Consider the following 9,838-nt stretch of genomic DNA (forward strand, 5'->3'; position numbering starts at 1 on the left):
AAGTCGTGCGGCAAATCAGTAACATTTTGACATGTGCGGAAACACTCTGATGTGTGAGACATTACCTGTACATTAATCCTCAAAAGGACATTTTCGTACCATTAAGCTAAATAACCAGGGTGGAGCCATGATGCACATATGAGCTCTTAATATGCAGTCCCTTCTGCAGTACGTACTTTTTATTTTTACTTTTTTCCCCTCTACAAACATAGAGGGCAAGTGTAAATTAGCGAATAACAAGCTTTAGAAATGCATTGTGCAGAACAATACGGTTCTTTTCATCTGCAATGTTGCTAATCTGTCAAAAAGTGGGAGGGAAAAGAAACACTTTAAACTCTCTGCTTCTACTCCAGAAATGGGGAGATCTCTGCCAAGCAGAGGTGTTACACTTTCTAATCTAATGGAAATCAGTTGAGCCAGCTGAGAGTAGTTCATGTTGTACATTGTTATCTAAAAGGACTTTTGCTTTCTAAAAACCTCTAACAAATCACATCCCTGTTTCTTGCCTATTACCAATGTGGTTAAAGTGACTGATAGAAGCTTTTTGCTTTGAGTAATTAAAACATTAACTGAAAAACAAGCACACATGCAGATGCAACACGTCTATGTCTGTGTGAACATAGACATAGAGATATCACTAAAGTCTCTGTCATCTTAACTAAACCAATTAATGTGGAAGTTTTATCACTATGCTTCCAATACCGCGGCTAGTGATTTCCGCATAACTTCCTACTACTCAAAGTGTTACGGCTCTGGGGAAAACAAACCTCACATTGAACATTTTTTTTTCTTTTGACTTCATGCTGAAAAATAGTGTTTATCTTACTGGAGAAGTAAAAGTTAAATGTATTGTAGATTTCTGGGCAAGGAAATGGATATTAGATTTCAACACCTTTGTTCAGAGGAAGCTTTGTCTTCCATGTGTTGTAATTCAGCAATATGTAATAGGATTTGGTTCACTGTGTCTGATTGCGATACTTGATTGCTTCTCTTTCCTATAATTAATTTAGATATCCTTACAGTGGGAAAATATCACACAATCGCAATATGCCTCAGAAAAGGCTTTTCTTCCTTAAATGAGAATGTTAGGAACAGCCTGGAGGGAAAAGTTAAAAGATTAAAAGAAAAGGATCAGCATGGAGGCTTCTTAACGAATACCTCATTAGGGTCAGAAAAAGGGAACCAAAGGCAGAAAAGAAAGAAAACAGTATGAGAAACTGGTAAAGTACAAGAGTTTATTCAGACCAAAAAAATCTTTTAAAATGGTAATGCAGCTAAGCCCAGGAGAAGTTAGTATCATTGTAAATGTTACTAAGTATAACATGGAAAACGTAGAGGCCCAATAGCGCTTTCACTTGCACAAAACTCCTGTTAAGGGGAGATCATTATGAGGACTAGAAGAACATCTGAGTAGCCAAATATAAAGACAAGCAAAGTATCTCTGATTTTTGTACAAGTCAATTGGACTAGTGAGGTGCTAAGGGGTTAATCAAAGAGAATGGAAGGTCAAATACAGACACCTTAATTCGTGTCAGTGTGAAAGTATTATCACCCATGAAAAAAAGAAGGAACTGTGATCCCTAGTGCTTTGTCTGGAAGGCGGCACACTTAATAGAATGATACCAGAAAAGATGTTCTGCCAAATTTGTACAGCTTGTTTCCTGGTTTGTTTTTGTTTTTTGTTTTTTTTTTTTTTTTTTCCCAAAGTAAAATTTATTGCTCTATTTTGAAAATAAAATTCATTAGTGAACTCTCTTTGCTGTCCTGGCTCTGAGATGTTCCTTGTGGATACTGAGCACTAGCAGTAGCAAAACAAAGGCGGCTGTTACAGCCAGAGTGCGAGCTAAGCTGTGATGCTGTGAATCAGTGCATCCTCAATGCAGTGCAGTCTTACTCTCAAGCAAACTTAACTGCACAGACGCCTGGAAAGGGTAGCGCTGTGCCCTCCAAAAGGTGCCACATGAGCTTTACTTTAGTGCTAGGAAAATTACCAACTGAGCTGAGCAAATGCTTGGATGTGTGGCTGTCCTGTACTGACATGACTTTTTTTGATGGTATGTTTAAGGACATGGAACACCATCATAAAATGTATTTAAAAGCAAAATATTTTTGAACCCTTTCCTTTGAAGTGCTTTTTAGGAAGGACATAGGTAAAGAAATAGCTTTTACCTGAAATAAAGCCTGATTTGAGAAAAAGAAAATCTGTAATTGTCTTATGGTAAGCTGCTAATAACAAAGCCAAAAGGAAAATAATAAAGACAGAAATCTAACAGCAGAGCTAGAGTCCCACTTTGAAAACAGACGTTGATTCCTGCCCCATGCTTTCTATTTCTTATTGTTGTACATTAAGTAAAGAACCTGAGGAGGAAGGAAATCCTGAGCAACTGCCAGAAAATTGAGTGGTAGGAGACTAACTCTTAGACTCAATGTACCTCATGGGGAGAACGGGGGAAAAGAAAATTGTATAAAGTTTTAGGCTTGGATAACAAGAATGGGGGGAGAAAGGAGAAAAGATGAAAACCAATAAAGAAAAAGATGAAAAGGCACCAAACATCCTATAAACTTGGATTGGGAGGGGCATGCATGGTTCCTCAATAAACAAGTTCAGGCTGCATATTTGTACATTATGTGCTGCCTGCGTCAAGCAAAGGGTCTGGCCAGGCTGTGATAATGCTAAAGCAGGGTTAAATGGAAGTTAACTGCCAACAGAACATTTTTTAAGGAAAGTCAACTAGTGCATTTTTCTCCCATGCGTAAGCCCCCCAACATAAAAGTACAGCTGTTCAGTGGTTTTCTGTAATGTTTTACTATTTGTGTGGGTCCCTCTGAGCTAGAAATGCTGAGGCACAGTACTCTCACTCAGTGTATCCCTCTCAATTTTCAGAAAACTGAGGGATGCTGCTTTATTTTCTGTTTCTGCTCCTATACTTCATCTACCCATTATTAGATTCAATGAGCCACTGATCAATCAGTAACTGACAAACTTGTGACCTAGAAGTAAAGAAAGGTATAGGCAAATTATCTGAAATTAGGCATTCAGTTAAATCATTCTTTGTTCTGGCTGTAACTCTAATTATAGCTTTCACCTCTAACAGTGAAATACTGTCTAAATATTGACCTAGCCCAAATTCAGTACCAGTTTCTCTAGATATTGCCAGTTACCTTTTGCAGTAGCCTGCTTTTTGTCTTGTCTTCAATCATGCCACTCACTGACGCATTGCCAATCTGATCTCACTTTCCTGCTGTGAGGTCATCTTCAGTTATTACCCATTTTCTGTGCCTGTAAGAGAAATGCTACTCAACTACAATAAAAGGAGATAAACACCACAAATAGTTACCAAGCATTCTAGCTAGCGTTGTTATATAGCTGATACCTGGACAGTTTTGCTATCAAACGAAAACCAAATGGAATGAAAATTGTAAAAGACAGTTGACAGCCCCAAATCTGTAGTTCTTTCAGATGATGGGGCAACAGAGAATACTAACAGCATGCTATTTGGGGCGTGATATTTTCCTACCCTTAGTTGCAATTCACTTGAAAGCTCAAGGTAATTTTACTATAATCCATCATTTATCTGAAGATAAGGCCATAAATGATCAGACCAGCCATTCTATTTCATATGTGCTTTGTCTCAAATAAGCACAGCTGTTAGGGCTTAAGAGTCAAGATAACTTCTTTTCACTTGTTTGTTACAGTTGAGGTAAAAAAAATAATCAAGAATAAGTATCATAAGTCCCCTTGTTTGCCAGATTTGTTAAAGTCCCTAAAATGTTCAGAAATGACACAGATTCTTCTAGAGTACATCTGTCATTATTATATTTTTTTGGAAAAGGATAAGTTTTAGAAGATGGTACAGAACATGCCGAGTGCTCTGAGTATGATGACTATCAGTGAAAGTGATCTTAAGGGACAAATCTGTTGATAGAAAGGGAACTAAAACCAATATTGTGATTAGCAAAAGCTTACTGGCTTGCTTTTCACTGCAGGGTTTTTTAGACCAGAAGGAGGAGACAGAAAATGATACTGTGATTAGTAACTTTCTGTGCAATAGCAGCTGTATATAAGAAAACAGCTCTGCTGGAGCTTTTCTGATCTTGAGGCTGTAGCACTTGGGCCCCATACACGAGGTTTATACATCTTTAAGCTCTAAGAGTCAGTTATGTTGCCACCTACTCAAAACTCTGCAACTTATTTGAACTCACCTTGTACACATGACAAAATGTTAACTTTGCATAAAATCTTAATTCCAGAATCGTTTTCTTAATCACCTGGAAAAATGTATCACACTTCTAGAGTGGAACCTGTCTTGATAACTAGCTGGGGTTCAATTCTCAGCAATAGCAACCTGTTTATTCCTGTTAGCATGGTGGAAACTAACCCTAAAATAGTGTGAAAAGAAAAAAGTTAGTCTCCCCTCCACTTTCCCCTCTCTTCATAAGGGAACTGCATTTTCCATTTTGTCTTCAGAATTCCATGAGATTTCTAAAAACTTCCCTTTGTGATGCTTTGCAATTTTTTCTTACCTAGGTCCTCAAACCTGATGCTAACAATGCAGAGGCTAATATTTTAAAAAAATACCATAGTCTCCCTTAGGACAAACTGCCCAAAAATCAGAAATGCTATCCAAGAATACTGCAAAATTGTTAATTAATATTTGAGAGTAACATATGGTAAAACACATTATCCGCACCACTGCACTTCTGATGGAATTGTTGCACAACTGAGAGCACGAGGCACAAATATCAGCAAATAAGCTAGATAAGGCTTAAAAACTGAAACAAGATTACCCAAAGACTAGAGATTTACCTGTACATGCAATAGAGCCTACAAGTAGACTGCCGTGGGCCTGTAACGGCCAGACTATACCCTGACCCAGTCCTCGCAGCTGTAAACCAGAAGTCTTACCAAACTTGTAAATCTGAAATGATTCTGAGATTATACTTCTCTTTCTGGAGAGAGATGATGGTTTAAAATCAATGAATCTAAGAATTTGCAAGGGATTCTGATGCATGATTACTCTTTAACTAGCATTACAGTCTAGATTAATCTCTGCTCTGTCATTTATCGGGGCAGGTCTGATCCTATTCCCTGTCAAATAAGTAGTCTCTTTCACTCAACTTGTGCCATTTCACTTAACTGCCCGAGTCTCCTTCATTATAGCTAAGGAAACAGCAACGGTGGTTTTGTTTAAACTTTCAGACATCTCTTCATGTTAGTGCTTTGGCTGCCAAAGGAGATATGTTGCTGGGTTGCTAGCATTCCTGTCACAAATAGGCGAGGGCTGATTTTGCTTTGCTGCCCACCCCAGTTCTCCTAACTTCGCTGTTTGGCCGCTTTCTCTGTCACATCTAATATACTGCCCTAGAAGAGCTATTCATATGCTGATGAAACTTGATAACCTGTTTCCACAACTCAGCTTTAAGTATAACATATCCAAATTTAATTTTAGTTTATTTTTCCTCTTATTGAGGTGTGCCTGGGAAGATAACCATTACATTCAGGTAAAAAAAAAGCACAAGATTAACCATGTAATGTGAGTCAGACACAGTATTTCGTTAAAATAATGCATAAATACCCATGTTTTCTATCCAACTCAGGACAGAATGTGATTTTCTGTGAACTCACCAAGGCAGAAAAGGAGACTTGAAGTGTGGGGAATAGAGATATATGCCAACCACTCAGAAACAACTGGATGCTTCTCACAGTGTGATTAGATGCCCTAAAATTTGGGCAGCAATAGCCACAGGAGAGATTATGAGTAGTCCTGGTGATGACACTAGAAGCTTCTGGACCTTAAGAATGTCCAGAGAAAAAAAGAGAAGTAGCGAGCAAATGAGAGTATTCTGTGACTGCTTAAAACATTTTCAACTAATATTATACTTTTGAATAAACAAGAATTTAACTAGGAAACTGTAATGAGAGTTTGTAGTTTATGTAATCTTAAATTACCAGATTAATTACTGGAGCTGTAGTAAGGAACCACAGGCAGTGCCAGAGAAAAGGAGTACCTAAATGCGTTCCTTCAACAAACACAGAGGATAAAATTACTGCAGTGCGGAAAACTTAGGAGTGTAGAAAAATGCAGTGAGTACCCATTATCCAAAATAAATTTTTTAATGGGAATTAACTCTGACACATATCTCCACATTTGCAAGCACAGTCCATACGTTTTAACAGAATTATTCTAGAAAGTGTAAATAAATCACCATGTTTACATCCCACATCTGCCCCTGTTTTTATAGTACTAGAAACAGCAAAAAGAAGTGAGATACATTTTCAGATATTTAATACAATTAAAGATAATAATACTCATTCAGCGGGTGACACAAATATAAATCATGCACCATCTTGTTCTAAGTGGACTGCAAAAAGCAGGTTGTAGAGTTGTGACACTTTAAACCTAAAGGCAGCGCTCTCCTCACTTCTGCAGTGCTGTGGCTACTGGCATTTCAGGCTGGTATTTACTGCCTTTTAAACCAGTAACTTCTAGCTGCAGTTTGCACCTGCTGTCCAACCCAAGCAAGGTATGTTTCCAAGCAGGAACACAGGAGATTCCCTGCTCATTGCAGGTGGGTTGGACCTGTAAAGGTTCCTTCCAACTTTCCTCTCTTAATCATACAGGACCACTTTGCTTTCTCAGTTTAGCAACACAAACTAAGAAGCACTCCATAGTATTAACTGATTTTTCTCTGCTATGTACTTCAAATTGTAGAGAGGAAAGGCGGACAGAAATAGCATATTCCTGCTGGAAGGGCATATAGTTAAAACTCTTAATACAGGGCAAAAACCTAATTTGTACGCACTTCATAGTTTTGAAAGATGCTGTAATTTAAAAGATTGTGGTGTCAACAAGTGAAATGGGCTGCCACAGTCAGCAGAGTGAAACATTTGTCTGACAGTGAAACAGAGCTAAAAGAGCCTTTCTACATCAGCATGGTAATTACCTGCTTCAGGCCATATTCAATCCTCCTATTCAGGCAAAAATCTAATCATGTTAGCGGTGTGGGTTCATGAAAGTGAAAAGAGAAGATACCCACACGGAGCCCCCATCCCCCCTAAAAATAAAATCCAACAACCTAAACAAAACAGAAGTCTCTCTTTAACCTCATCCCTTTTTGGGGCTTGTATTTTACTGAGCCCATTAGGAGCCTGTCCCATGCCATGCAACACAACACAATCAAAACAAGGACTGCTACTTATGAAAGTGATGGAAATTTACAGTGAGCTGTAGCCTGCTCTGGCCAGAATCCTGCTGCCACTTATTGCCATATGTCTCATTAATTACAGGGGGTTTGCAGAAATATGGACGTGGACATAACATAATCCTACAAATTTACTGTTTATAATCCAATCTGATTGATTTATCCAGCTACTGATGTGCGAGTGGATTGGCTCAGATGAATACAGGGCTTGTGTGCCTGTAAATAAGTGATAGCATTTTAAGTGTTTTAGCATATGGAGAGCGGGAGGACAGTAAATATGTTACAGGGTGTCACCTGAACATGTTGAAGAACTCTAGTCCAGTTTCATTTTTCAGTCCAAACTAAGCTTAGGAGCTGGCCGATAAAGAGGGGGGGAAAAAAGAAAACAAACAAACAACAAACACCCCCCCATTTTTAACTAAAGTTTAATCTCTGGTTGTAGATCACTCCATTTTTTTTTTCTCCTGTACGAAGAGGGATAAGTCTGGTTACGGAGCGTGTACGCTACAGAATTTTGATGAAACCAATCCTAGTTGCTAATAGGTGTAAGTTGTTCGCACAAAGTCTAGAAAATAATCAGCATTGATTTTAGTGATTTTTTTTTTTAATTATTATTGTTAATTTCTATCATGGGCTTAGCACATTAATGAAAATTTCAAGTGCTCATCTAGATGTTGCCTAGCGCTAGCAGGGCTGCCTCTCCTGGGCTGCTGGGAAGAGCCTTGATGGTGAGAAGGTGTCACTGCTCCAAGCGCTGTGCCCTCTGTCAAAGGCTGCCTTTGCTCTAGCTTCAAACTGTTGACGAGACACCAGAGCTCACACACGCGGTGCGGCTGACAGCCTGTGGGACACTTCGCTGTCTCCAAAATAAACCTGTGGGGTGGGCCTCGCAGGGCGAGCCAGGGCGCAGAGCTTATGTGCCTGCTCTTTGTCCGGCACGGAGCCTTCATCTAAACAAAGTATAAATTCAGCGGGAGGCTGTACCAGACACCGCGAACACCTTCCTTCCCCCGGGGCCCGGCGGCGTGGTCCCAAGCGGCCGGCGGGACGGCAGGCTGCCGGCCGGGCTCCCGCGGCAGAGCCGGTGGCGGGCACACGGGGGCGGCCGGCGGGACGCGCCTTACCTGGCTCCGCGGAGGGCCGGCCCCGGGGCGAGGAGCGGCCGCAGCCCGGCTGGGGCGGGCGGCGCAGCCCCGACGGCGCTGGCTGGGCTCGGCTGGGCTCTGCGCGCTCTCCCTGCCCGGCCGCACCGCTCCTCCCGCTCCCTTTATAGCGAGGGGCGTTGCAGCCCAGCCCAGCTCGCCCGCTGTCTCTCCCCACCCATCTCCCGGGACAGACCCCTCTGACCGGTCTCCCTCCCACTTCCAGTCCTTTTCCTACGCCACCTCCTCGCCCCGCGTCCGCCGGCGCGCCTGCAGCCAGAGCGCCCCCCGCCCCTCCCGCTGCGGAGGCCGCCGGTCCGCATCCCTCCGCCGGCAGCGAGGACGTGCCCGAGGCGGGGGGAGGACGGGCAGGACGGGTGTCTCTCTTCATGGTAGTGCAGAGCCAGCGCCCAGGGACCCGTGGGTACTTCGGAGGAGGGCGAGTGCCAGCCAGAGCCGGGCTGCGTGCGTAGTGCGAGGGATGGGCATGGGGCGCCCGCTCCTTCCTTTTGCCTTCAGCTTTGTGAAGTAGGGGTTGCAAGCGGTGTACAAACTTTTCCAGTTTTTCTAGGAATCCTCCAGGCTGCCTGTAAGCACAACTGAAACGTTCAGATCATCACTAGTGAAGCTGCAATATATGTCAAGTTGCCATAATAAATCTGTCAAACTTTATTCTCTGGGAGTAGAGGGGAGACGGAAACAGGGATGTTAAATCCCCTCGGAATACATACATGCTCTTCGTGTCACTGCTGGCTGACATTAAAAAATGACTTTGTGTATGAGGGATTGTTTTTTGTTTATTTGTTTGTTTCTCTCTCTTCTTGATCTGGTAAACAGGACAGGGAGCAACTTTTCAGGCAGTATTTCTCATATTCTCATCAAGTTCTGTTTTATTTTAGGGTCACCTGACCATAGTTATGGACAGAGATAATTCTTCCAATGGGAACTGCACAACTGCAGATTGCTTTCTAATCTTTTTATACACCTGGTGTGTTTTTGAAGGCCCTCTTAAGGAAGACACCATGACCTAGGATGGTAATATCTTTCAAGGGTTGGCAGTCTAACTTTACTGTGGCTAAGAGTAATTAGGATCTACCTAGTGACAGTGATAGGAGAGGGCAAATCAAGAGGAAACATTTGGATTCTGCAGTAATAACAACTTTAGCTGGAATAATAATTGCTTTTCAGCATCTGCACATGTATAATCGGCAAGGTCTTGTCTGGCTATAATTTGTTTTTGAAAGTCTGTTAGCTAAATCAGAGGTTCAGATAGAAATGCAGAACTGAGGCACATTACATGAACTTAATTGTTCCAAGCTGTGTCTGGTGGGCCACGAGTGCGTTACATGAAGGCACTAATTCACCTGTGACATAATCTTGTCTTGATCTTATTTATGTCGCGTCAAGAAAAATCATCTGCATTTTCATCAGAACAGCAGTCAGGATCGAAACAGTCTATATTGGCAGCGTGCTGCCCTCCTGCCACTTGGGGA

The 9,838-nt window shown here is 41.6% G+C and overlaps 1 protein-coding gene across 1 annotated transcript in view; it reads right to left on the reverse strand.

The window, feature by feature from the left end:
- Window positions 1-8,439, reverse strand: part of AGTR1 (angiotensin II receptor type 1) — a 28,598-nt gene extending 20,159 nt beyond the window's left edge. The window contains exons 1-2 of the mRNA XM_063339547.1: window positions 8,328-8,439; window positions 3,163-3,280 (exon numbers count right to left, since the gene is read on the reverse strand). The gene's annotated coding sequence lies outside the window, so the exon portion shown is untranslated. The remainder of the gene's footprint in view (window positions 1-3,162; window positions 3,281-8,327) is intronic.
- Window positions 8,440-9,838: the final 1,399 nt, after the last annotated feature.

This window comes from Chroicocephalus ridibundus, chromosome 6 (assembly GCF_963924245.1).
Source record: "Chroicocephalus ridibundus chromosome 6, bChrRid1.1, whole genome shotgun sequence".
In the NCBI taxonomy this organism is placed as follows: domain Eukaryota; kingdom Metazoa; phylum Chordata; class Aves; order Charadriiformes; family Laridae; genus Chroicocephalus; species Chroicocephalus ridibundus.